The sequence below is a fragment of the Procambarus clarkii genome, unplaced genomic scaffold (genome assembly GCF_040958095.1).
Source record: "Procambarus clarkii isolate CNS0578487 unplaced genomic scaffold, FALCON_Pclarkii_2.0 HiC_scaffold_255, whole genome shotgun sequence".
Lineage (NCBI taxonomy): Eukaryota > Metazoa > Arthropoda > Malacostraca > Decapoda > Cambaridae > Procambarus > Procambarus clarkii.
Window position 1 is genome coordinate 200,001 of NW_027189288.1, and position 27,192 is coordinate 227,192.

The 27,192-nt window shown below is 38.6% G+C and overlaps 1 long non-coding RNA gene across 1 annotated transcript in view; it reads left to right on the plus strand.

Annotated features, from left to right (window-relative positions):
- Nucleotides 1–15,042, plus strand: part of LOC138361200 (uncharacterized) — a 54,653-nt gene extending 39,611 nt beyond the window's left edge. Inside the window, exon 2 of the long non-coding RNA XR_011226847.1 lies at nt 14,709–15,042. This is a non-coding gene — a long non-coding RNA (uncharacterized lncRNA). The remainder of the gene's footprint in view (nt 1–14,708) is intronic.
- The last annotated feature ends 12,150 nt before the right edge of the window (nt 15,043–27,192 follow it).

Here is a 27,192-nt window from a genome sequence, read left to right on the forward strand (position 1 = left end):
CTTCTACCACCCCCATTCTTTTGTATGTACACATATATTTGCTTTATTTGAACTTTGTTACAAAGAGGGAGTTACATATAGGTTACAAAGATGGTTATCATATATATATTATTTATATATATATATTATTTATATATATATTATTTATATATATATATATTATTTATATATATATATTATTTATATATAAATATATTATTTATATATAAATATATTATTTATATATAAATATATTATTTATATATAAATATATATATATATAATATATAATATATATACTATTACACTACATTCTTATGTATTACACTAATATATATATATATATATATATATATATATATATATATATATATATATATATATATATATATAATATAAATTATTTATATATATATTATATATATAATTATATAGGTCATATGTTTTTGTATTTTTGCTGATTTGTTAGTAAATAATAAAAGAAATATAAATTATTTGATTTTTTTACCCTTAAATTGGTTTTAATATTTAAATTGAAAACACTAATATAATATAAAAAAAATATAAGAAAAATAATAATAAATTATAAAATAAAATATAAGAAAAATAATATAATATAATATAAAATAATATAATTTAATTTCAAGAAATTTAACTTTAAACACAAAGATGTGAAAAGGGTTCAGATAAGGCTCAAACCTTTCACAAGAGATTCATATTGGTGTATGAATGGATTATGAATGACTCATGTTAGGAGTGTAAGTTGCCACAACATCTCAAATTAGTGTTAGATACATATGTCTTGGTTATAAGTTTTGGAAACCTATTTAAGTCCACACACAATATCGTATCTGATACGATAAAACAAACGTTTCCAATACTTTCCAGATATGTTGTGGCAACCTAAAATTGTTTGCTGGGTACTGTCTTCGACACTGCCTTCCTCTTTATTCCTCGCTCTACCTTCCGGGGCACGTGGAAGTGCGTTCTCTGGTGGAATGCGGACTATGTCCGCTGTAAGCGTGCAGCCTGGAATAAATACCGACGTCGGCAGACGGCTGATTCTTTTATTTTGTTTCGGAAGGCAAGAGCAGTGGCCCATAGGACCATCCGTACAGCTAAACGTGAGAGTTGGCAATCTTATGTTTCCACCATTACATCCGAAACTCCTCTACCGCAAATCTGGAAGAAAGTCCGCAAGAAGTAAGTTCGTTCCAGATGTCTCACGGTCCTTCACCTCCAGGTACTCTTGTGGCAGACCCAGTGAAGGTCGTAACCGAACTGGGTTCCCACTTTTCTACTGTTAGTTCTGGTTCTCATCTTCCTCAATCCTTCCTTCTTCTTAAGCCCGCTCTTGAATCTCATCCCTTAGATTTCTGCACTCATCTCCACCTTCCCTATAAAGATGCCTTCTCTCTCTCTCTCTCTCTTTGAACTGCAGTCTGCCCTGGCCCTCTGCGGTTCTACGGCAGGGGGGTTGAGATGAAATTCATTTTGAGATGCTTCGGCATCCCCCTCTTTGCACGTCTCAGTATTTACTGAGTCTGTATAATCAGGTCTGGGAGTCGTCGTCAGTCTCTGAGGACTGGCTCAATGCCGTTGTACTGCCCTATTCGGAAACCGGGGTCTCTCGGGACATTCCCTAAGGACTTCCGCCCTATTTCCCTCACCGAGTTGTGTTAACAAACTCTTTGAATGAGTGGACAATGTGTGTCTGATGTAGTACTTGGAATGCTTTCACCTCCTCTTCCCTTCTGAATTTGGTTTTCACAAGTGCCGCAGCACGACTTATGTTCTGGTGAACTTGGACGTTCATATTCGCACTGCTTTTGCTGTGAAGACCTTCATTGTAGCTTTCCTTTTTGACCTGGAAAAGGCTACGACACCACCTGGAGATACCATATTCTGTCCCAACTTCGTTATTTTGGCCTTCGTGGTAATCTCCCTCTCTTCCTCCGAAGCTTCCTCTCTCATCGTTCCTTTAGAGTGAGGCTTGGTGCCACTCTCTCTGCCTCTTTTCGACAATACGAAGGTGTACCCCAAGGTAGTGTTCTGAGTACTAATCTTTTTCTGGTTGCCCTCAATGGTCTTCTTCCCTTCCTTCTGGCGTCTTCTCCGCTCTCTATATCAACGATCTTGCCCTCTGTTGTCGAAGTGATGATTCACCTATCCTTAAACGGCGGCTTCAACTTGCGATTGATACTGTGTTGTCTTGGGCTCCAATCATGACTTCAAGTTCTCTGCAACTAAGACTTTTGCTGTGACTTTTACTCGGAAGCATGTCGTTCTCCGTCCCTCTTTGTCGCTTTATGGTCATCCCCTTGTGTACAAAGATTTTCCTAAGCTTTTGGGGTTAATCTTTGACACTCGTTTGTCTTGGTCACCCCATATCTCTTACCTCCGTGTTGAATGCTCTAAGGCCCTTAACCTACTTAAGGTTTTGTCCCATACTTCTTGGGGACCGGATAGGAGTACACTCCTCTCTTTACATTCCTCTCTCGTACTGTTCAATCTCGATTATGGTTGCATTGCTTACTCTTCTGTTTCTCCTTCTACTCTTCGCCGTCTTGATCCTTGGCACCATACTGGGTTGCACCTCAGCTCTGGTGCCTTTCGTTCAACTCCTGCCCTAAGCTTGTATGTTGACACTCGCTTCCTGTCTCTCCAGGACCGCCGAGACCGCTACTATCTTCGCTACCTTGCGTGGTCCTTACAACACCCTCACTCTTGCCTGTGTCGTGCTTTGACTTTTCCCCAGTCCTATAGTTCCTGTTCCCCTTCACCATCTCCCTCTTTCTGTCTGGTTGTCTCTCCTGCAACATTCTCTTTCAGTTAGTATTACTAACATTTCTCCTCGTGTTGTTCCGTGCATGCCTCTGTGGAGGGTCCCCCTTCCTAAATATTGTAAATCTCTGACTCACATCACTAACGCTTTTACCCCTTCTACAGTTCTGAAACGCCTTTTCCTTGAACACTTATCTTCACACTCCCACTCCGTTTCCATCTTCACCATTTGGTCTAAATCTGTGCATGGTATAGGCAACTCTGTTGTTTTTCCTGACCACACCTATATGTGTCGCCTGCTTCCGGAGACTAGCATCTTCACTGCAGAACTTTATGCTATTCTCTATGCTCTTCGTCTCCTGCTTTCTCGCTGTCAATCCTCCTTTGTGGTTGTAGTTGACTCTCGCAGTGCCTTTATGGCTCTGGAGTCCTTTAATCCAGTCAATCTGGTGGTCGTCGAGGTTCAACATTGACTGTTTCTTATCTCCAGTAGATTTAAGACAATTGAGTTTTGCTGGGTTCCCAGCCATATTGGTGTCTCTTTCAATGAGCGTGTGGATGCTGCCGCTCAGGAAGCTCTCCGCACCTATCCTATCTCCCATAAAGGTATTCTTTATTCTGACTTTTACCCAGTTATTCATTCCTCCATCCTTGCCCAATGGCAGAGTTGTTGGTCTTCTGATACTGGTAACAAACTGCATACTCTTAAGAGTAGTGTGTCCCCGTGGCCTTCCTCCTACCACCGTAACCGAGTGGGAAACGGTTCTGGCGAGGTTGCGTATTGGCCAGACGAGCTTAAGTGTCTCATGGACACTTAATGGAACGCCGCCCTCCTCCTTATTGTCCTAACTGCATTATCCCTCTTACAGTTGTGCATATCCTTGTTGAATGTCTTCACTTCCAGGACGAGCGTGTCTTACTTTCCGACCGTCCCTCGCGGTCACTTGTCCCTCGATAGGATTCACCAAGAATCGGATACTTTTGATATCGTTCGCCTTAAGCGTTTGTTCTCGTATTGGCATCCTTAGTGATATTTAGCGCCCTCTGATTATTCCACACATTTGATGGTGCTACATAGCCTTTCCGGTTTGGTGCCTTCTTTGATAATTACTTACTTGCGTTAATACACAAAACAGCAGTAAAGATATGCATATGCTAACTATGATGCATGACTGATGTGTAGCTGAATTATGGCAGAAATAGTCTGATTATATACAGTATGTCAGCCACAAGCAAGTAATTACCAAAAGAAGGCGCCAAGCTGGGGAATGTCAGCCACAAGTAGAGCTCCTAATTAATTTGATTTTAAACCTTAATATGTTCTATATCATGAGACATTCGGAACCATACTATATATTTTCAAATTTTTGTCATTAAAGTATTTATATACCTGAGGGTCACTTACATTAGTGGCATCGACGAGGACAAGAAGCTGGCGGCTTGTCGATGGTCCCCCCATTTGTTGTGATGATCTTCTCCAGTTAACCCTTAAAATTTACCATTTTACCTTTGGTACGCCACAGATAAAATGTTATATTTTATTTACTGTAATATATTGCATGAATATTATACTCATCATGCAAGTTGTAGTTTATTGGACACCCCATACTCATCTTGTGAGTGCAACCCTTCTTTCGAATAGACAGTACCCTTTAAAACTAAATGTAATAAGTACATTCCACCCTGTCTAAATAGTATATCATTACACTTAATTATGCTGTTACATTTACCTTCCCATATATTCTCCTTATTTCTTGTTAATACACTCAAAATTTTTAGGTTGAAGTTTTTGTGTTCAATTCTATGCACACAAGTTTTAAATATAAAGAATTTCTTTTTCCGTTGTTTTAAACAATAGAGATTTTATAAAAAAAAATGCAAATATCCTGAGATACTTTATAATTTATTGAAAGACTTTAGTTTTGTTTTATTAGTTCTATAAAACTGTAATATCCATATAGATATAGGTTAGGTATTAATTGTAATTAATAAGCAATAAATGCTATTTACATGTTTGTCCTCCTACATAACCAAGGTAAGTTTAGGTCGTGGTTTTCTATACAGCTTTTTAGGTAAACTCTAATATTCACAATATTTTGGTGCAATGCTGGCGATTAAGTGCATTTATGTACTATGCCGATAGTCAGGATTGTACTTATTACATTTAGTATTAAAACGTACTGTCTATTCTGAAGATTGTCTGTATATTAAGAACATAAATTATTGACTTAGTTATGTTAGTTTAGGTTAGGTAGGGTTGGTTAGGTTCGGTCACGTACCTACTTTAGTTTTAAATCATATTAAAAACTTAACTCATACATAATGAAATGGATAGCTTTATCATTTCATTACAAAAAAATCGAAAAATATGTAAATTCTGGAAAACTTGGCTTATTTAACAAATCGGGCCTTGCATAGTAGGCCGAGGACTGTGTTCTGGCTGGCTACTAGGTACGACATATATATATATATATATATATATATATATATATATATATATATATATATATATATATATATATATATATATATATATATATATATATATATATATATGTCGTACCTAGTAGCCAGAACGCACTTCTCAGCCTACTATGCAAGACCCGATTTGCCTAATAAGCCAAGTTTTACTGAATTAATATATTTTCTCTAATTTTTTTTATTATGAAATGATAAAGCTACTCATTTCATAATGTATGAGGTCATTTTTTTCTTATTGGAGTTAAAATTAACGTAGATATATGACCGAACCTAACCAGCCCTACCTAACCTAACCTAACCTATCTCTATAGGTTAGGTTAGGTTAGGTAGCCGAAAAAGTTAGGTTAGGTTAGGTAGGTTAGGTAGCCAAAAAAACATTAATTCGTGAAAACTTGGCTTATTAGGCAAATCGGGCCCTGCATATTAGGCTGAGAAGTGCGTTCTGGCTATTAGGTACGACATATATATATATATATATATATATATATATATATATATATATATATATATATATATATATATATATATATATATATATATTATTAAATATGACCGAAAAAGTAAGATTAATAATTCTAACACGAATTTTCTCAATCTTTCGTACATTACGCTTCACTGTTGGAGGTAAATCAAAAATCACTTCTCCAAAATTCATTTTTATTTCTAGTCTGACGCGACACGGGCGCGTTTCGTAAAACTTATTACATTTTCAAAGACTTCACAAATACACAACTGATTAGAACTTACGTCTCTCTGATATTATATCTACATTTGAGTGAGGTGGGAAGGGTGATGTGGCATTAACACAAGACAGAACAGGAGGGGATATTAATAGGGTATTAAAAGTATCAACACAAGACAGAACAGAAACAATGGGTATTGAATAGAAGTGTTTGTAGAAAGCCTATTGGTCCATATTTCTTGATGCTTCTATATTGGAGCGGAGTCTTGAGGTGGGTAGAATATAGTTGTGCAATAATTGGCTGTTGATTGCTGGTGTTGACTTCTTGATGTGTAGTGCCTCGCAAACGTCAAGCCGCCTGCTATCGCTGTATCTATCGATGATTTCTGTGTTGTTTACTAGGATTTCTCTGGCGATGGTTTGGTTATGGGAAGAGATTATATGTTCCTTAATGGAGCCCTGTTGCTTATGCATCGTTAAACGCCTAGAAAGAGATGTTGTTGTCTTGCCTATATACTGGGTTTTTTGGAGCTTACAGTCCCCAAGTGGGCATTTGAAGGCATAGACGACGTTAGTCTCTTTTAAAGCGTTCTGTTTTGTGTCTGGAGAGTTTCTCATGAGTAGGCTGGCCGTTTTTCTGGTTTTATAGTAAATCGTCAGTTGTATCCTCTGATTTTTGTCTGTAGGGATAACGTTTCTATTAACAATATCTTTCAGGACCCTTTCCTCCGTTTTATGAGCTGTGGAAAAGAAGTTCCTGTAAAATAGTCTAATAGGGGGTATAGGTGTTGTGTTAGTTGTCTCTTCAGAGGTTGCATGGCTTTTCACTTTCCTTTTTATGATGTCTTCGATGAAACCATTGGAGAAGCCGTTATTGACTAGGACCTGCCTTACCCTACAGAGTTCTTCGTCGACTTGCTTCCATTCTGAGCTGTGGCTGAGAGCACGGTCGACGTATGCGTTAACAACACTCCTCTTGTACCTGTCGGGGCAGTCGCTGTTGGCATTTAGGCACATTCCTATGTTTGTTTCCTTAGTGTAGACTGCAGTGTGGAAACCTCCGCCCTTTTCCATGACTGTTACATCCAGAAAAGGCAGCTTCCCATCCTTTTCCGTCTCGTAAGTGAAACGCAGCACGGAACTCTGCTCAAATGCCTCCTTCAGCTCCTGCAGATGTCTGACATCAGGTACCTGTGTAAAAATGTCGTCAACATACCTGCAGTATATGGCCGGTTTCAAGTTCATGTCGACTAAGACTTTTTGCTCGATGGTACCCATGTAGAAGTTTGCAAACAGGACACCTAGGGGAGAACCCATGGCGACCCCATCTACTTGCTTATACATGTGCCCATCCGGGCTCAAGAAGGGTGCCTCTTTAGTACAAGCTTGGGGTAGTTTCCTCAGAATACTTTCTGGCATGTCAAGAGGAGTACAGGCTGGATCACGATACACTCTGTCGGCTATCATTCCGATTGTCTCGTCCACAGGTACGTTGGTAAACAGCGATTCTACGTCCAACGAGGCTCTTATCCCTGTGGCCCGTGTGCCCCGCAGTAAGTCCACAAATTCCTTTGGAGACTTCAGGCTGAAGGCGCAAGGAACATAAGGAGTCAGCAGGCCGTTGAGTCGCTTCGCCAGTCTGTACGTGGGTGTGGGTATCTGGCTAATGATTGGCCGAAGTGGGTTTCCAGGCTTGTGCGTCTTGACATTTCCATACGCCTTCGTGAGAACAAGGAGATAGTTGTCAGGAGAGGTGACAAGTCGCCAATATATGTCATTCTTAAAAAAGACGAATATCTGGCGAAAATGAACATCATACTCTCTGACCAAACTAAGTTCCAAAGGGTAACGAAGGACACTACAGCTGAATTAAAAGCAAAGGTCAACAAACTGATCGAAACTGTGAACGCCAAGAAATCCGGACTCCACCTGCCAAAGATCATTGGGGAATATAAACCTGGATATGCGTATGGAAATGTCAAGACGCACAAGCCTGGAAACCCACTTCGGCCAATCATTAGCCAGATACCCACACCCACGTACAGACTGGCGAAGCGACTCAACGGCCTGCTGACTCCTTATGTTCCTTGCGCCTTCAGCCTGAAGTCTCCAAAGGAATTTGTGGACTTACTGCGGGGCACACGGGCCACAGGGATAAGAGCCTCGTTGGACGTAGAATCGCTGTTTACCAACGTACCTGTGGACGAGACAATCGGAATGATAGCCGACAAAGTGTATCGTGATCCAGCCTGTACTCCTCTTGACATGCCAGAAAGTATTCTGAGGAAACTACTCCAAGCTTGTACTAAAGAGGCACCCTTCTTGAGCCCGGATGGGCACATGTATAAGCAAGTAGATGGGGTCGCCATGGGTTCTCCCCTAGGTGTCCTGTTTGCAAACTTCTACATGGGTACCATCGAGCAAAAAGTCTTAGTCGACATGAACTTGAAACCGGCCATATACTGCAGGTATGTTGACGACATTTTTACACAGGTACCTGATGTCAGACATCTGCAGGAGCTGAAGGAGGCATTTGAGCAGAGTTCCGTGCTGCGTTTCACTTACGAGACGGAAAAGGATGGGAAGCTGCCTTTTCTGGATGTAACAGTCATGGAAAAGGGCGGAGGTTTCCACACTGCAGTCTACACTAAGGAAACAAACATAGGAATGTGCCTAAATGCCAACAGCGACTGCCCCGACAGGTACAAGAGGAGTGTTGTTAACGCATACGTCGACCGTGCTCTCAGCCACAGCTCAGAATGGAAGCAAGTCGACGAAGAACTCTGTAGGGTAAGGCAGGTCCTAGTCAATAACGGCTTCTCCAATGGTTTCATCGAAGACATCATAAAAAGGAAAGTGAAAAGCCATGCAACCTCTGAAGAGACAACTAACACAACACCTATACCCCCTATTAGACTATTTTACAGGAACTTCTTTTCCACAGCTCATAAAACGGAGGAAAGGGTCCTGAAAGATATTGTTAATAGAAACGTTATCCCTACAGACAAAAATCAGAGGATACAACTGACGATTTACTATAAAACCAGAAAAACGGCCAGCCTACTCATGAGAAACTCTCCAGACACAAAACAGAACGCTTTAAAAGAGACTAACGTCGTCTATGCCTTCAAATGCCCACTTGGGGACTGTAAGCTCCAAAAAACCCAGTATATAGGCAAGACAACAACATCTCTTTCTAGGCGTTTAACGATGCATAAGCAACAGGGCTCCATTAAGGAACATATAATCTCTTCCCATAACCAAACCATCGCCAGAGAAATCCTAGTAAACAACACAGAAATCATCGATAGATACAACGATAGCAGGCGGCTTGACGTTTGCGAGGCACTACACATCAAGAAGTCAACACCAGCAATCAACAGCCAATTATTGCACAACTATATTCTACCCACCTCAAGACTCCGCTCCAATATAGAAGCATCAAGAAATATGGACCAATAGGCTTTCTACAAACACTTCTATTCAATACCCATTGTTTCTGTTCTGTCTTGTGTTGATACTTTTAATACCCTATTAATATCCCCTCCTGTTCTGTCTTGTGTTAATGCCACATCACCCTTCCCACCTCACTCAAATGTAGATATAATATCAGAGAGACGTAAGTTCTAATCAGTTGTGTATTTGTGAAGTCTTTGAAAATGTAATAAGTTTTACGAAACGCGCCCGTGTCGCGTCAGACTAGAAATAAAAATGAATTTTGGAGAAGTGATTTTTGATTTACCTCCAACAGTGAAGCGTAATGTACGAAAGATTGAGAAAATTCGTGTTAGAATTATTAATCTTACTTTTTCGGTCATATTTAATAATATATGTCTACAGGAAAGACTGCTACCAAAATATACTAATATATATATATATATATATATATATATATATATATATATATATATATATATATATATATATATATATATATATATATATATATATATATATATATATATATATGATTTTTGATTTACCTCCAACAGTGAAGCGTAATGTACGAAAGATTGAGAAAATTCGTGTTAGAATTATTAATCTTACTTTTTCGGTCATATTTAATAATATATGTCTACAGGAAAGACTGCTACCAAAATATACTAATATATATATATATATATATATATATATATATATATATATATATATATATATATATATATATATATATATATATATATATATATATATATATATATATATATATATGTCGTACCTAGTAGCCAGAACGTACTTCTCAGCCTACTACGCAAAGCCCGATTTGCCTAATAAGCCAAGTTTTCCTGAATTAATATATTTTCTCTAATTTTTTTCTTATGAAATGATAAATCTACCCATTTCATTATGTATGAGGTCAATTTTTTATTATTGGAGTTAAAATTAACGTAGATATATGACCGAACCTAACCAACCCTACCTAACCTAACCTAACCTATATTTATAGGTAAGGCTAGGTTAGGTAGCCAAAAAAAGCTAGGTTAGGTTAGGTTAGGTAGGTTAGGTAGACGAAAAAACATTAATTCATGAAAACTTGGCTTATTAGGCAAATCGGGCCTTGAATAGTAGGCTGAGAAGTGCGTTCTGGCTATTAGGTACGACATATATATATATATATATATATATATATATATATATATATATATATGTATATATATATATATATATATATATATATATATATATATATATATATATATATAATGTCTAAGAAATAGGAGAGGTCCCAAGATGCTGCCCTGTGGCACCCCCTACTGTCAATGGTAGAGTAGGGGGAGGCTATTTATATTTATTTATATACAAGAAGGTACATTGGGGGTTAACAGAGAATACAGAAATTAAATTGAATTTACATTCTTGTAAAGTCACTAGCAAGCATAGCGTTTCGGGCAAGTCCTTAAACTAACAGAAATTTTTTACATAAATTAACAGTAAAATTGATAAAAAAATGTTTACAGGTACTTTACAGATTTATTTTACCTGTACAGATAATTTTAAGTAGAAGAATTACAGTAAAATTAACAAAAAAATGTTTACAGGTACATTGAAGAAATTTGACACAAAAGCAGATTAGAATAATAACAATACACAATAATAAATAATTAATAAATAAATATTTATTCAGGTAAGGTACATACATACAACAGATTTTACAAAAATTTCTAGATTTATAGATAGGGCTAGTACATACAATGCCTAAAGCCACTATTACGCAAAGCGTTTCGGGCAGGAAAAACATTAAAGACTATAACTTAATACAAGTTGAGTTTAAAGTATAGAATGTGTTGAGAACAAATTAAAATAAAGATAAAAAAGGGGGTAACATGACTGAAAAAGCAGCACAAATACAATTAGGTCGACAAACAGCGTTGTTTAAAAAAACAGACATGGGTTGACAATATAGGGGTAAGGTAGTTACAGGGAATTTATTAGGTAGTGCTTCGCTTTTATCTTAATCTGGTCGAGAGAGATACAGTCTTTAACATGATTGGGAAGGTCATTCCACATTCTGAGTCCCTTGATTTGTAGAGCATTTCTAGTTTGATTAAGTCGTACTCTTGAAATATCAAAACTGTATTTGTTTCTGGTGTGGTGCTCATGGGTTCTGTTGCAACCTTCAATGAAGCTTTTGAGGTCAGGATTGGCATTACAGTTCAGCGTTTTATATATGTATAATACATATGAGAGAATGTGCAGTGACTTAATATCTAACATATTCAGAGATTTGAGTAGGGGTACCGAGTGATGTCTGGGGCCAGAGTTGGATATTATCGTAATAGCAGCTTTGTGTTGAGTAATTAGAGGACGTAAATGATTTTGGGTAGTAGAACCCCAAGCACAAATACCATAGTTGAGATATGGATAGATGAGGGAGTAATAGAGCGTCACCAGGGCAGGGCGGGGAACTTAATATCTGATCTTAGAAAGAATGGCAGCAGTTTTTGAAACTTTTTTTGATATATTTAGAATGTGTCCCTGGAAATTCAGCTTGTGGTCAATGAGAACGCCTAGGAATTTGCCATCTATTTTGTTACAAATTTGGGTATTGTTTATTCTGAGATTTATTTGATTAGAGGATTTATTGCCAAACAGAATATAGAATTTTTTGTCAATGTTAAGGGTGAGTTTGTTGGCAGTTAGTCAAAGATGGACTTTATTTAGCTCAATATTTACTGTGGCATTTACAGTAAGGGGGTCAGGACTGGAGTAAATGAAGGTTGTGTCATCAGCAAATAGAATTGGTTTGAGGTGTTGGGAGGGATTTGGAAGGTCATTAATGTAGATGAGAAACAGGAGAGGTCCAAGTATGCTGCCCTGAGGAACACCGATGTTGATGGGTAGGGGTGGGAGAAATTGAATTATTCACAGAAACATACTGGAGCCTGTCAGTAAGGTAAGATTTGAGGTATTGCAGGGAGCGTCCTCTGACTCCATAATGATGTAATTTAAGAAGAAGGTGTTGGTGGTTGACAGTGTTAAAAGCCTTACGCAGGTCCACAAATAGCCCAACAGGGAACTCATTTTTATCAAGAGCTGCATGAATCAAGTTAATCATACTAATAAGTGCATCGTTCGTGCTTTTTTGGGTCTGAAGCCATATTGACAAGAGCTAAGTATATTGTGTTTGGCTAGATAAGAGTAAATCTGCTTGTAGATTAGTTTTTCAAATATTTTTGACAAGTTAGGCAGGATTGATATAGGTCTGTAGTTGTTAACATCTGTGAGATCACCACATTTGTGGACAGGGGTTACTCTCGCTTTTTTTTAGAATATCTGGAAAGATTTGGAGTTCAAGTGACTTGTTGAAGAGCAATGCAATAGCAGAGTCTAAAAATCTGGAGGCTTTTTTGTAAATTAAAGTTGGTATCTCCTCAAGGGCACTAGACTTGGTTTTAAGGGAAAGGATTATCTCATTAACGTCAGTGGAATTTGTAGCCTTTAGGTACAGAGGCTGTGGATAGTTACCTGTAAGATAGTCCTTAACATCAGTACTGGAAGATGGAATATCATTTGCAAGGGATGACCCAATGGAAGAGAAGAACCTATTGAACTCAATAGCAGAATCAGAGGCTGAAAGCTGACCATCGTTATTGGACAGGACTGTTGGTTTGTTATTTAAAATCTTCTTTGATCCCAATATTTGTGAAATTGTGCTCCAAGTTTTTTTAATGTTGCTCTTTATTTGGGTAAATTTATCTTCGTAGTATTTAGTTTTGGTTCGAATAATTATTTTAGATAGCAATAACGAGTAATTCTTAGAGAATTCTTTGGAGACGGTTCCTAACCTATACTTCTTCTCAAAGTCATGTTTTTTATTAATGGATAATTTTTTAATATTTTTATTAATAACAATACACAATAATAACAACACACAATAATAACAATACACAATAATGAAACAAGGATTACTAGGTACATGAGGATAACATTTCAGGGTTATAGTTGGTTCACTGAAGCATAATATGAGGATCGTTTCAAGGAAAAATCTCAAGGAATAATGCAGTAGAATATGCACTCAATACAACAACCATGATATCAGATGATATCTAAGATTACAGTGGTAAAGTAATATGGCTTAGGTACAAATGTTGGGGGATTAGGTAGCACTAGATACAGTGTGAACATAAAGTACTAGGTAGAAAACTATGAAGATGAAATTAGGTACTTTTTGGTTTTATTTTTGAATAAGGCAAAAGTTGGACTTTTGTCCAAAAGTTGGAGTTATGCTATTGATGAGTACATATTAGTTCCTGTCACTTAGATAGGAACGAATATAGTCCAAAGCAAGGCCTTGAATACCATAGTGGTGAAGTTTAAATAAGAGGTAATTATGGTTTATAGTATCAAAGGCTTTTCTCAAGTCAATGAAGAGGCCAATTGAGAACTCATTTTTGTCAAGGGCAGTGTAGATTATATCAAACAGTCTAATGATGGCATCATTGATACTCATTTGGAAACAAAAGCCAAACTGGCAGGGACTTAGTATATAGATTTTACGAAGTAGGAATAGAGCTGTTTAAAAAAAAAAACAATTTTTGAAAGTATAGGTAGATGTGATATTATTCTGTAATTGTCAGTTGTCTCGCCTCCTTTATTAACTGGCACCACTCTTGCTTTTTTAAGGATATCAGGAAAAGTAGGACACTAGAGATTTGTTGAATAGCAGAGGAATGGGTGTTGCAAGAACAGGGGCAGCACTCTTATATATTATAGATGGTATTTTATTAATGTTCCAAGTTTTGGTTTTAAGTAATTGAATTATGGATATAATGTCTGTCGGGCTGACTGGTAAAAGGAATAGAGAGTTAGCTACCTGTGAGATATGTAGTATATTGAGTCTGGGTCTCTGGAATTTTTCTGGCAAGGTATGCACCAATTGATGAAAAGAAGCTATTGAAATTAGTTGCAATATCTAAGTCTGTTGCAAGTGTGTAACCATCTTTGGAGAGTTTTATCTGCTTGGTATGTGATTGTTGTTTAGACCCTAGGATGTTAGAGATGACTTTCCATGTAATGTTCATATTTCCTTTTGCTTCTTTAAATCTATTCTCATAAAAGGAAGCTTTGGCTCTTTGTATTATATTGGTAAGCATTGATGGGTATGCTACTTGTGAGCCAGGGGATGTTTAATCTTTTGACAGTTTATTTGCTTAGGGAGGAGAAGACTCAAGATGATTCAAAATGCTCAGAATACTCTCACAAATTTATATCAATCTAATATTTAGGAATCTTATATAATAAAAATGTATGACTACAACTTCTCCTTCTTTCCCTTCAACAGGTCTTCCTCACTGGGCCTGCTTGGCTTTTGTGTTACTGGGAGGGTGCCATCACCGTTTACCTTTCAAGACTGACTCATGCTGGCACTGCATTTGTTGACCTTCCCTTCACAGTAAACACACAGTCCTCCATATGGTGATTGTCCAGGGCAAGCAGGGTGTGGCCGCCATCTTGGAAACAGGAGGATGGAGAAGCAGGGTCTTCTAATTTCTTCAAAGCAAAAGAATCTTCTGTCTTCCCAGACTTATGGCAGCTTCTGCCGGCCTTGCATTCTTGTTCCTACATGGCCCTTGGGCCTTTTATATTTATTTTACATAATAAAACAACTATTAATACCCATGTGTTTCACAAGAGAACCTTGACCTTTAAGTGCTAATTGTATTAACTAATGTACATATTGTAACCTTTAAATATCTAATAAAAGACAACAAAACACAACAGGAAGAGGGTGTAGGAGAAAACCACACAGAAACTGTATTCAAGGGGACCTAAACATTCCCTCTATTGCATTATGTGTGATTTCCATTTTTTTTTATATAGATTTTTTATATTTAGATTTTGCATATATATATATAGACAGAGAGAGCACGGGCGACATATGCATTAACAACACTCCTCTTGTGTTGTTATGGAAGCAAGTCGACGAAGTGCCCAGACAGGTACAAGAGGAGTGTTGTTAACGCATATGTCGACCGTGATCTCAGCCACAGCTCAGAATGGAAGCAAGTCGACGAAGAACTCTGTAGGGTAAGGCAGGTCCTAGTCAACAATGGCTTCTCCAATGGTTTCGTCGAAGACATCATAAGAAGGAAAGTGAAACGCCATGCAACCTCTGAAGAGACAACTAACACAACACCTATACCCCCTATTAGACTATTTTACAGGAACTTCTTTTCCACAGCTCATAAAACGGAGGAAAGGGTCCTGAAAGATATTGTTAATAGAAACGTTATCCCTACAGACAAAAATCAGAGGATACAACTGATGATTTACTATAAAACCAGAAAAACGGCCAGCCTACTCATGAGAAACTCTCCAGACACAAACCAGAACGCTTTAAAAGAGACCAACGTCGTCTATGCCTTCAAATGCCCACTTGGGGACTGTAAGCTCCAAAAAACCCAGTATATAGGCAAGACAACAACATCTCTTTCTAGGCGTTTAACGATGCATAAGCAACAGGGCTCCATTAAAGAACATATAATCTCTTCCCACAACCAAACCATCGTCAGAGAAATCCTAGTAAAAACACAGAAATCATCGATAGATACAGCGATAGCAGATGGCTTGACGTTTGCGAGGCACTGCACATTAAGAAGTCAACACCAGCAATCAACAGCCAATTAATGCACAACTATATTCTACCCACCTCAAGACTCCGCTCCAATATAGAAGCATCAAGAAATATGGACCAATAGGCTTTCTACAATCACTTCCATTTCAATACCCATTGTTTCATTTTCTGTCTTGTGTTGATGAAATTAATACCCTATTAAATACCACCTCACTCAAATGTAGATATAAACAAATCGGAGATATGTAAGTTCTATTCAGTTGTGTATGTGTTAAGTCTTTGAAAATGTAATAAGTTTTACGAAACGCACTCAAGTGTCGCGTCAGACTAGAAATAAAAATGAATTTTGGAGAATTGATTTTTGAATTACCTCCAACAGTGAAAAGAAATGTACGAAAGATTGAGAAAATTCGTGTTAGAATTATTAATCTTACTTTTTCGGTCATATTTAATAATATATATATATATATATATATATATATATATATATATATATATATATATATATATATATATATATATATATATATATATATATATATATATATATATATATATATAGATTATATATTCCTTAATGGAGCCCTGTTGCTAATGCATAAGCAACAGGGCTCCATTAAGGAACATATAATCTCTTCCCACAAACAAACCATCACCAGAGAAATCCTAGCAAACAACACAGAAATCATCGATAGATACAGCGATAGCAGACAGCTGGACGTCTGCGAGGCACTACACATCAAGAAGTCAACACCAGCAATCAACAGCCAATTAATGCACAACTATATTCTACCCACTTCAAGACTCCGCTCCAATATAGAAGCATCAAGAAATATGGACCAATAGGCTTTCTACAATTACTTCCATTCAATACCCATTGTTTCGTGTTCTGTCTTGTGTTTGAATTTAATACCCATTCAATACCCATTGTTTCGTGTTCTGTCTTGTGTTGGAATTTAATACCTATTGAATACCCATTGTTGAAAGTTCGTTTTTCACCTCATCCACCTCACCCAAATGTAGATATAAACCTCGAAGATGTGTAAAACTCTATTCAGTTTCAGTTGTGTGTTTGTAAACTAAAGTCTTTGAAAATGTAATAAGTTTTACGAAACGCGCTCAAATGTCGCGTCAGACTAGAAATAAAAATGAATTTTGGAGAATTGATATTTGGATTACCATCAACAGTGAAAATAAATGTAAGAAAGATAGAGAAAATTCGTGTTAGAATTATTAATCTTACTTTTTCGGTCATATATAATATATGTATATATATATATATATATATATATATATATATATATATATATATATATATATATATATATATATATGTCGTACCTAGTAGCCAGAACTCACTTTTTGGCCTACTATGCAAGGCCCGATTTGCCTAATAAGCCAAGTTTTCATGAATTAATATATTTTTTCTAATTTTTTTCTTATGAAATGATAAAGCTGCCCATTTCATTATGTATGAGGTCAATTTTTTTTTATTGGAGTTAAAATTAACGTAGATATATGACCGAACCTAACCAACCCTACCTAACCTAACCTAACCTATCTTTATAAGTTAGGTTTGGTTAGGTAGCCCAAAAAGGTAGGTTAGGTTAGGTTTGGTAGGTTAGGTAGTCGAAAAACAATTAATTCATGAAAACTTGGCTTATTAGGCAAATCGGGCCTTGCATAATAGGCTGAGAAGTGAGTTCTGGCTACTAGGTACGACATATATATATATATATATATATATATATATATATATATATATATATATATATATATATATATATATATGTCGTACCTAGTAGCTAGAATGCACTTCTCGGCCTACTATGCAAGGCCCGATTTGCCTAATAAGCCAAGTTTTCCTGAATTTATATATTTTTCTATTATTTTTTCTTATGAAATGATAAAGCTATCCATTTCATTATGTATGAGTTCATTTTTTTTCAATTTGAGTTTTTTAAAACTAACGGAGATATATGACCGAACCTAACCAACCCTACCTAACCTAACCTAACCTATCTTAACCTAACCTAAACTAACATAACTAATTCAATAATATATGTTCTTAATATAATAAAACAACTATAAGTAAAATCAGTCAATTGGAAACAATTTATTATAAATAGAAAAAATCACTCGGCCTATTAGGCAAATCGGGCCTTGCATAGTAGGCCGAGAAGTGCATTCTGGCTACTAGGTACGACATGTGTGTATATATATATATATATATATATATATATATATATATATATATATATATATGTATATATATGAGAAAGCTGCATGAATGCGCAATCATTGGTGCGGTGGTCACAATACTGTGTACGTTTAGGGGTGATCCTGGACGGCATGGGTTCGAATCCTGGCCGGGTCAAAGAGTACTTAGTGATATATATATATATATATATATATATATATATATATATATATATATATATATATATATATTTATAGAAGGGAGTACCACCTCTAGATGGAAGAAGGGGGGACCCATAGCTTCGGAGGAAACCACGCATAACGCATATATATTTATATATATATATATATATATATATATATATATATATATATATATATATATATATATATTATATATATATATATATATATATATATATATATATATATATATATATATATATATATATATATATATATATATATATATATATACAACTGACGATTTACTATAAAACCAGAAAAACGGCCAGCCTACTCATGAGAAACTCTCCAGACACGAAACAGAACGCTTTAAAAGAGACTAACGTTGTCTATGCCTTCAAATGCCCACTTGGGGACTGTAAGCTCCAAAAAACCCAGTATATAGGCAAGACAACAACATCTCTTTCTAGGCGTTTAACGATGCATAAACAACAGGGCTCCATTAAGGAACATATAATCTCTTCCCATAACCAAACCATCGCCAGAGAAATCCTAGTAAACAACACAGAAATCATCGATAGATACAGCGATAGCAGGCGGCTAGACGTTTGCGAGGCACTACACATCAAGAAGTCAACACCAGCAATCAACAGCCAATTATTGCACAACTATATTCTACCCACCTCAAGACTCCGCTCCAATATAGAAGCATCAAGAAATATGGACCAATAGGCTTTCTACAAACACTTCTATTCAATATCCATTGTTTCGTGTTCTGTCTTGTGTTGATACTTTTAATACCCTATTAATATCCTCTAATGCCACATCATCCTTCCCACCTTACTCAAATGTAATGCCACATCACCCTTCCCACCTCACTCAAATGTAGATATAAAATCAGGGAAACGCAAGTTCTAATCAGTTGTGTATTTGTGAAGTCTTTGAAAATGTAATAAGTTTTACGAAACGCGCCCGTGTCGCATCAGACTAGAAATAAAAATGAATTTTGGAGAAGTGATTTTTGATTTACCTCCAACAGTGAAGCATAATGTACGAAAGATTGAGAAAATTCGTGTTAGAATTATTAATCTTACTTTTTCGGTCATATTTAATAAAATATATATATATATATATACACACACACACACACACAATATTTTAAATTGGGAAGGAGTACCACCTCTGGCCTGAAGAAGGGGAACACAGTATTTTTAGTGAGTATAATTGGACAGACTTGTTGCTAGGCAAGGAAGTGAATGAGATGTATGTCAAGTTTTGTGAAATATATGATAAAGGCACAAAAAATTTATACCAAAACAGAGATGCAGAACTAAGAAACAGGATTGGTTCAACAGAAATTGTGAGAAAGCCAGAGACCAAAAGACACAAAAATGGAATCATACTGGAAGAGGCCAAACCCCCAAACATACCAGCGATACAAAGATGCGAGAAACAACTACACGGCAGTGAGGAGAGAGGCAGAAAGAAATTTTGAAAAAGGGATTGCAAACAAATGTAAAACGTGTGAAACATTAAACGAAAAGTTCCAAAGTGTGTTTGTACAAAATGAAATTTTCAAGGAAGCAGACACAATAAGAATCCCAGAGAACGACATAGAGCACATAGAGGTGTCTAGAGACGAAGTGAAAAAAAATGCTAAAGGAGCTCAGTAAGAACAAAGCAGTTGGTCCAGATGGAGTTTCACCATGGGTTCTGAGAGAATGTGCACCTGAGCTCAGCATTCCACTTCAACTGATTTTTCAGGCTCCCTGTTTACAGGAGTTTTAGCTGATGTGTGGAAAAAGGCTAACATAGTTCTAATCTACAAAAGTGGAAGCAGGGAAGACCCCCTTAATTATAGACCTGTATCATTGACAAGTGTAATAGTCAAAATATTGGAAAAAATAATTAAAACTAAATGGGTAGAACACCTGGAGAGAAATGATATGATATCAGACAGACAGTATGGTTTTCGATCTGGAAGATCCTGTGTATCGAATTTACTCAGTTTCTATGATCGAGCAACAGAGATATTACAGGAAAGAGATGGTTGGGTTGACTGCATCTATCTGGACCTAAAAAAGGCTTTCGACAGAGTTCCATATAAGAGGTTGTTCTGGAAACTGGAAAATATTGGAGGGGTGACAGGTAAGCTTCTAACATGGATGAAAATTTTTTCTGACTGATAGAAAAATGAGGGCAGCGATCAGAGGTAATGTATCGGACTGGAGAAATGTCACAAGTGCAGTACCACAGGGTTCAGTTCTTGCACCAGTGATGTTTATTGTCTACATAAATGATCTACCAGTTGGTATACAGAATTATATGAACATGTTTGCTGATGATGCTAAGATAATAGGAAGGATAAGAAACTTAGATGATTGTCATGCCCTTCAAGATGACCTGGACAAAATAAGTATATGGAGCACCACTTGGCAAATGGAATTTAATATTAATAAATGCCATGTTATGGAATGTGGAATAGGAGAACATAGACCCCACACAACCTATATATTATGTGAGAAATCTTTAAAGAATTCTGATAAAGAAAGAGATCTAGTGGTGGTTCTAGATAGAAAACTATCACCTGAGGACCACATAAAGAATATTGTGCGAGGAGCCTATGCCACGCTTTCTAACTTTAGAATTGCTTTTAAATACATGGATGGCGATATACTAAAGAAATTGTTCACGACTTTTGTTAGACCAAAGCTAGAATATGCAGCGGTTGTGTGGTGCCCATATCTTAAGAAGCGCATCAACAAACTGGAAAAGGTGCTAAGACATGCTACTAAGTGGCTCCCAGAACTGAAGGGCAGGAGCTACGAAGAGAGGTTGGAGGCATTAAATATGCCAAAACTAGAAGACAAGAAAAAGAGGTGATATGATCACTACATACAAAATAGTAAGAGGAATTGATAAAATCGATAGGGAAGATTTCCTGAGACCTGGAACTTTAAGAACAAGAGGTCATAGATTTAAACTAGCTAAACACATACGCCGAAGAAATATAAGAAAATTCACTTTCGCAAACAGAGTGGTAGATGGTTGGAACAAGTTAGGTGAGAAGGTGGTGGAGGCCAAGACCGTCAGTAGTTTCAAAGCGTTATATGACAAAGAGTGCTGGGAAGTCGGGACACCACGAGCGTAGCTCTCATCCTGTAACTACACTTAGGTAATTACAGGTGGAAATTGAGTGGACAAATGAGCCACAGAGATATTAGAAAGAACTTTTGGACTGTCAGAGTAGTTGACAAATGTAATGCATCAGAAAGTGATGTGGTGGAGGCAGACTCCATACACAGTTTCAAGTGTAGATATGATAGACCCCAATAGGCTCAGGAACCTGTACACCAGTTGATTGACAGTTGAGAGGCGGGACCAAAGAGCCAAAGCCCAACCTCCTCAAGCACAATTAGGTGAGTACACACCCGGTCTGTCTAATTACCCAAAACTAACCAGATCTACACAAAGCTTCCTGACATTACGTAAGTAATGAAGAAATATGATATATTTACTCACTATAATGTTGGTGCGAAAAAAACTTATTTTTACTCTTCACCATCTTCACTACCCTTCACCACCTTCACTTCCCTTCATCACCTTCACTACCCTTCACCACCTTCTCTACCCTTCACCACCTTCACTACCCTTCACCACCTTCACTACCCTTCACCACCTTCACTACCCTTCACCACCTTCTCTACCCTTCACCACCCTCACTACCCTTCACCACCTTCACTACCCTTCACCACCTTCCCTACCCTTCACCACCTTCCCTACCCTTCACCACCTTCACTACCCTTCACCACCTTCACTACCCTTCACCACCTTCACTACCCTTCACCACCTTCTCTACCCTTCACCACCGTCACTACCCTTCACCACCTTCACTACCCTTCACCACCTTCCCTACCCTTCACCACCTTCCCTACCCTTCACCACCTTCCCTACCCTTCACCACCTTCCCTACCCTTCACCACCTTCACTACCCTTCGTCACCTTCACTTCCCATCATCACCTTCACTACCCTTCACCACCTTCACTACCCTTCACCACCCTCACTACCCTTCACCACCCTCACTACCCTTCACCACCTTCACTACACATTGTAACGGGGACGAGGGAAATGGCTCTCTATTATCGATTATCCCGCCCTTAATTAACTATTCTAGAGATCCCCCAGAGCTTCCACTGCAACCTCTCTAACTCAAAACCTTGTCACCTAGGTATTTGATTACCTAGGTACTACACCAACAAGGTATTGTACTTTATCAGCTACCTGTAACTCTAGAGAACTCTAGAACATTCCACTGCCACCACCTAATTCACTCCAACCCTGATTAATCTCCCTAATTGACGATCAAACAGGAAACCGCCAATTAGATATATTTCCCCGAATATGGCTCCCCAGTTATGAATAGGAGTGATGAATTTACTATTAAATGTGGCTTACTGAACTAGAAACAAGGGAAAAGCTATTGAAAACGGTAAAGAAACTTACAGGGAGTCTATGGTGTTATCGCCCAAAGCCCAGGATCAAAAGATGCGCATAATCATGAAAGACAAGAAAGGGAACCTATTAAACACGAATAAATGAATAATCAAATTTATTAAAACACAAATTAGTTACACACGAACACTCCCTAGCTGATAATATCCTAAAGTGGGCAATGGCATGATTTCTTAAACAATACATTAACAAAACAGACTTTTACTTTACCCCTTGCGAAGTCCTGGACCAGGTGTCGTGACCTTGACCTCCTCCTAGGAGGAGGAGCCACCTCCACCAGTCCCTGCCCAAACCACCCTAAACTTCTTAGCCTGCTCTCTCAAGCTGAGAGACTAACCTAGGCTAGTTGCCAAATTAATCTTCAAGGATGATTAACAAAGATTAATCTTGTACTGATCGCTGAAGGCGACTTAATCTATCATCATTCCAAAACAATTGGAAAATTACCTAGATACTTGAGCAGGTAAATTATAAAGTACAATATTAAATTATAACTTAATTTTGGCATCGTCAGCAAACATTGAGAGAAATTTATCTATACCCTCCGGGAGATCATTTACATATATCAGAAACAAGATATTACCGAGTACAGAGCCCTGTGGGACTCTACTGGTGACTTCACGCCAATCTGAGGTCTCACCCCCTCGCTGTAACTCTCTGCTTCCTATTGCTTAGGTACTCCCTTATCCACTGGAGCACCTTACCAGTTACACCTGCCTGTCTCTCCAGCTTATGTACCAGCCTCTTATGCGGTACTGTGTCAAAGGCTTTCCGACAATCCATGAAAATGCAGTCCGCCCAGCCCTCTCTTTCTTGCTTAATCTTTGTCACCTGGTCGTAGAATTCTATTAAGCCTGTCAGGCAAGATTTATCCTCCCTGAACCCATGTTGGCGATTTGTCACGAAGTCCCTTCTCTCCAGATGTGTTACTAGGTTTTTTCTCACAATCTTCTCCTCACCTTGCATGGTATACAAGTCAAGGACACTGGCCTGTAGTTCAGTGCCTCTTGCCGGTCGCCCTTTTTGTATATTGGGACCACATTCGCCATCTTCCATGTTTCTGGTAGGTCTCCCGTCTCCAGTAACCTACTATACACTATGGAGAGTGGCAAGCAAAGTGCCTCTGCACACTCTTTCAGTACCCATGGTGAGATCCCGTCTGGACCAACAGCCTTTCTAACATCCAGATCTACCAGGTGTCTCTTGACCTTCTCACTCGTAATTTCGAACCCTTCCAAGGCCGCCAGGTTTACTTCCATTTCTCCTAACACAGTGACCTTACCTTGTTCTATTGTGAAGACCTCCTGGAACTTCTTGTTGAGTTCTTCACGCACCTCTTTGTCATTCTCTGTATACCTGTCCTCGCCTGTTCTAAGTTTCATTACTTGTTCTTTCACTGTTGTTTTCCTCCTGATGTGACTATGGAGTAGCTTTGGTTCGGTCTTGGCTTTGTTTGCTATATCATTTTCATAATTTTTCTCTTCTCACCCTAACATACTCATTCCTGGTTCTCTGGTATCTCTCTCTGTTCTGGTATTCTGTTATTCTGGAAGTTCCTCCACGCCCTTTTGTTCAGTCCCTTTGCTTCCATACATGCCCTATTATACCACGGATTCTTCTTTTTCTTCTCGGATTTTTCCCTTTGAGATGGGATGAATCTGTTTACAGCCTCCTGACACTTTTGGGTGACATAGTCCATCATATCTTGTACAGGCTTAGCTCTGAGGTCTGTGTCTCAAGGTATTTCCCTTAGGAAACTTCTCATCTCCTCATAGATCCCCTTTCGGTATGCCAGCCTTTTGTTTCCTAGTTCTTTTTTGGGGGAGATAATTCCTAGCTCTTCCAGGTACTCAAAGTTCAATACACTATGGTCACTCATTCCCAAGGGTGCTTCCATCTTAACTTCCCTTATATACCACTCATTTAGTGTAAATATCAGATCGAGCATGGCTGGTTCATCTTCTCTCAATCTTGTTGGTTCCTTGATGTGCTGGCTTAGAAAGTGTCTTGTTGCCACGTCCAGCAGCTTAGCTCTCCATGTTTCTGGTCCTCCATGCGGATCTCTGTTCTCCCAATCTATTTTCCCATGGTTGACGTCTCCCATTATTAGTAGTCCAGATCCATTCCTGCTAGCAACAGAAGCTGCTCTCTCTATTATGTTAATGATGGCCACGTTGTTTCTATCATATTTCTGTCTGGGTCTTCTGTTATTTGGTGGTGGATTATATATGACTATGATTATAATTTTTTGTCCTCCAGTTATTATGGTATCTGTTATGTAGTCACTGAAACCTTCACAGCCCTGAATAACCATCTCAAAATCCCAGCCCTTTCTTACCAACAGAGCTACACCACCACCTCTTCCTTCTCTGTCTTTCCTCATAACATAATATTCCTGTGGGAACACTGCATTTGTTAGGGTTTTTGTTAGCTTTATTTCTGTGAGTGCTATCATGTCTGGGTTTTCTTCTAGTACCCATTCTCCAAGCTCATTTGCTTTATTTGTATTTCCATCTATGTTAGTGTACATTGCCTTGAGGCTCACTTTCTTCTGTCCCTTCTGAAATCGCCTCCTTGGTGAGTGTTCTGCTGGTGGGGGAAGCTGTTCCATGGGTGTGAGGTGGATAACAGGGTCTCAAGAGGATACTGGGGTGAGGGGCAGGGCATCAAGTGAAGGGGGGGGTACAGGAAGGGTATGGGATGAGGGGGGGACATGGCGGGATAAGGGAAGGGATAGCAGGGTGGGAATGGGGTGTGGGGGGGATAGGAGATTTGGCTGAGCATTTGAGTGGGGGCAGGGAGGGTTTGGGGTAGGGGAGTTTTCTGTGCAGAGGAGGGCAGTGTGGTTGCCCTCCCCTCTGGTGTTACTGGGTAGCTGGTTGTGGGTTCCCCCCTCGCATCTGGGGATGTTGTGTTGGGAGCTGTGAGTTCCTTATTTTCCCCTCTCGCCCTGCGCTTCTTCCTTGCTTCTGCCCCCATGGCACTCTTCTCCCTCATCATGCCCTTCTGGAGGAATACTTTTTTTAATTCTTCCACTCTTAGGAAAATTGGCTCTTCCTTGTTAGAATCATCTCCTTTGTGTTCTCGTTTGCAAATACTATCTTTAACACACGGTCTCGGTCTTTGTTGTACCAGCCTAGCCTGAAAACCTTCTCAATGCTATGCTCAGCCCCTTTCATCTCTATAGTGCCTTCAGTATTTCATTCACTGCCGCGTTGCTGCTTATCATTCCACTCTGTCAAATTGGAGCCTTCCTGCTCTTTAATACCCACAGCTACTACTGATCTTTTTATTTCCAGCAGCTGGCTTGTGGAGCGTGCTGCTTCCTATGAGGTGGCTACATTCATGGCCACCTCGATCATTGTGGACATTACTTCAGAGTTATTTTTTCAGCATTTCTGCAAATGTTGCTTTTATAGTGGCATTCTCTTCCGGTATACTATTTCCACCTTCTTCCTGGATGATTATCTGAGTCTCAGCATCAACAAAGTTCTCTCTGAGGGTTTTAATCTCTTTTTGCTGCTGTCAGCTCTCTTTTCAGGTTGCTTATTTCATTCTTCATTTCCTGCATCATTCCCTGCATCTCACTCTTGATATCCTCCAAAAACTGGGCGAACATTTCCTTCATTTCATCACCTTGACTTTTCCCTATTCCCTTGTTACCATTGGCTATCATGCTTGCCCCTGTTCCTTTTATGCTGTGATAGGATTTGTCAAGAGGGCAAGCAGGGTGAGAGAGAGAGAGAGAGAAAGAGACAGAGAGAGAGAGAGAGAGAGAGAGAGAGAGAGAGAGAGAGAGAGAGAGAGAGAGAGAGAGAGAGAGAGAGAGAGAGAGAGAGAGAGAGAGAAAGAGAGAGAGAGAGAGAGAGAGAGAGAGAGAGAGAGAGAGAGAGAGAGAGAGAGAGAGAGAGAGAGAGAGAGAGAGAGAGAGAGAGAGAGAGAGAGAGAGAGTGGGGAGAGAGAGAGAGAGAGTGGGGGGAAAGAGAGAGAGAGAGAGAGAGTTGGTGGGAGAGAGGGGTGAGAGAAAGGGGTGGGAGAGTGGGGTGAGAGAGGGGAGTGGAATAGTGGGGGAATTGGAGGTGGAAAGGAAGGGGTGTGCTTAGGAGGAGGAAGGGGGGGGGGGTGGAGATTTGGATAGTGCTAAGGCTTGGAATGCTGGGGAGGGGGGGGGGGAGATACGGGCCTGAAAGGTGAGCTAGACAGATAGGGAGATAGGAAGAGACGTAGGGAGAAAGGTGGTTCAGAGGGGGGGAGGAGGTGGGGGATCAAGAGAGGTGGGAGAGCAAGAAAGAG